The sequence below is a fragment of the Penaeus vannamei genome, chromosome 11 (assembly GCF_042767895.1).
Source record: "Penaeus vannamei isolate JL-2024 chromosome 11, ASM4276789v1, whole genome shotgun sequence".
NCBI lineage: Eukaryota > Metazoa > Arthropoda > Malacostraca > Decapoda > Penaeidae > Penaeus > Penaeus vannamei.
The window spans coordinates 10,161,679-10,164,565 of NC_091559.1; positions in this window are offsets into that span (position 1 = coordinate 10,161,679).

A 2,887-nucleotide genomic window follows, 5' to 3' on the forward strand; every position below is an offset into this window, starting at 1 on the left:
ACGCTTTACTAAAATAATAATAATAATAATGATAATAATAATGATAATAAAATAAAAGCAGAGTATCCAGCCTAGTCTTTTGTTTCCTAAATCTTAAAATAACCATATGTAGGCCTACGTACCTAGAGCACTTGAAATGCGAATGTAGGAATGCGCACTGGGCATCCTGAATGTTATTGACGTTAATTAAACTAAATTGTGGACACGGCAGTAGAAAGAAGTAATATCCATAACAAAAAAGGGCATCCGACCAATCTTCTGTTCATTAAGAAGCAACAGGCATCCTCTAACATCTCGGTGGCGCCAGACGTTCGGATGCCGCTCGGAGGGTCATCCTCTGACGTGGAGGCTGCAATCCAGGTCACTACAACATCGTCAGCTGTTTCAGTAAGACATGTAGACAAAAAATCTTTAAAAAAAACAGCAATTGGTTACGCTCGGGATCGAACCGAGGACCATACGTGTGTGGAGCACACATGGTAACCACTACACCACAGGAATAATAATATGTAGGATGCTTCATTGTTTAATATTCCGATGTAGATGGTGGTTGAGAGAGTAAAAAAAAATAGCAATAATGAAAGCAAAAAAAGGATGTGAAAGTAAGTGGATAAAGAAAGAAATAGTGTATCCACACTTTCAAAGATTCATGTGTGTAAACAAACACGTATATACAAATGTATATGAACAATGTGTGATCCTATATATGTGTTTGCGTTTGTATGTGTGTGTTCGCATATGTATGTATATATACATAGTTTGAATATATATTCATGTATATGTATGTATATATATATATATATATATATATATATATATATATATATATATATATATATAAGTGAATATATAAATATATACTTATACTGAACCTACACACTCACACACACACACACACCATTCTCTCTCTTGCTTTTTATTTTCTCTCGGTAGCCTCCCCCGCTCTCTTTCTCTCCGTCTTTCACTCTCGCTCTCTGTCTCCCTGTATCCTCTCTCTCTTGTTTTTATTTCCTTGTTATTCTCTCTCTCTCCACGCGCTCTCTCCCTTTATCTCTCTCTTATTAACCAGAAATTCCATCAGAACAAATAAAAAAGACAATAAAATGATATCTTTATTTGTAAAAATGAAAAATAATCATTACTATATACCGCTTTTAGGTATTTTCCTTGGCATGCTTTGTTAATTGCTATAAATAGATTAATAATAAGATGCGCCAAAACGTGGCTTCTTTCCCTCGCAGTAAATGATCAGCTGATCAGCTGTTTCACTCACCGTTGCTGGCTGAGCTTTTTTTTTCTTTTTTTTTTTTTTTGTAACTGATGTTGGCGAAAAGCGTATTTTTGTGATATCTTTAAATCCTTTTTGATGAATAGCAAATACGTAATTACCAATACAACGAATTGCCAAACTCTGAATCGTCTCAATCTATGAGCGGGAAAATCGTGTCATTTTCCAGAAAAGCTTTCGCTCGAGATGACACGAAGGCAAAGGCGATGGTGCCGAGACGATGGCACTTCAACCGCTCTGGACGAAAGGCTTGTCAGTGCCTCATTTATTCAGGCGCCTACCCAACTTACAGAGATTAAATGGGATAGAATATAGAATAGAAATCGCAACAATAATATCGAAAACAAAGCCAGCCAGGAAACAGAAACAATTAAATAAAAACAATTAAAAAAAAACGTTCTTCATCGTAGACTTTCGAATCATTCAAAATTTGATAAAAAAAATGTTCAGAGCTCAAGGATTATTCTGAAAAGGTTCGCCAAAATGCAGCTTTTATCATCCCTGCAACCAAGTTCAGTGTCATCGCATTATTGTCACGTGATAAGTAACAAACGCAACGATAATGAAAATAATAATTAGTCGTAGTGAAAACAACAGTAAGGACAATAATGATAGCAATAATGATAATAAAGATAATAATCATATTTTTCATTAAAAAACAATAATAATGATGATAATAAAATAGAAATGATAAGGATGATAACAGTATTGATAATGTTCATGATAACAATAATAATAATAATAAAAATGATAATGATGATGGTGATGAGGATAATGAAAAGAGAGATAATGATGATAATAATAATAAAGATAATAAAATGATGACAATAATAATAATGATATGATACTAATAATACTATTATTGATAATGATAAAAGAAAAAGATAATGATGACAGCAATCATAGTAATGATGATAATGATAACGATGATGATAATGATAATAACAATAACAATTACGACAATAGTAGTGATAGTGATAATGATAATGATAATGATGATAATAATGATACTAATAAGAATGAATAATTTTCATAATGGTGAAAAGAAAAAAAAACATTATTAGTAATGATGATAATGATAACAGTAATAATTAAGGTAATGATCATAATGATAAGATCAATATAATGATTATGATAACAATGATTTTAGATTTCTCTTTGTATTCGTGAGAGCATTTACAGACATGTAAACATGCACATACACATGTATAAAAGTAATAACGATCATAATAGTAATAATAAAAACAACACAATTGTGATAATGATAACTATAAGGAAGATAATAATTACAACAACAGTAGTAGTAATAGTAATGATAATAATAATAAATTTATGCATAATAAAAATGTACAATAATGGTGATAATAACAATATAATAACAATGATAATGGTAATGATGGTGATAATGGTTATAATGATGATGATGACGTGATGATAATAATGGGAAAGAATATCTTGCATCATAAAAATATTAAAGCGACAATAAAGAGGGGAAAAAATACTGCACGTACGCTAACATCCACACACACAAACACAAACACACATCTATATATACATACATTTAATATCCTATTCCGACACACAAAACTCTACGGTAAG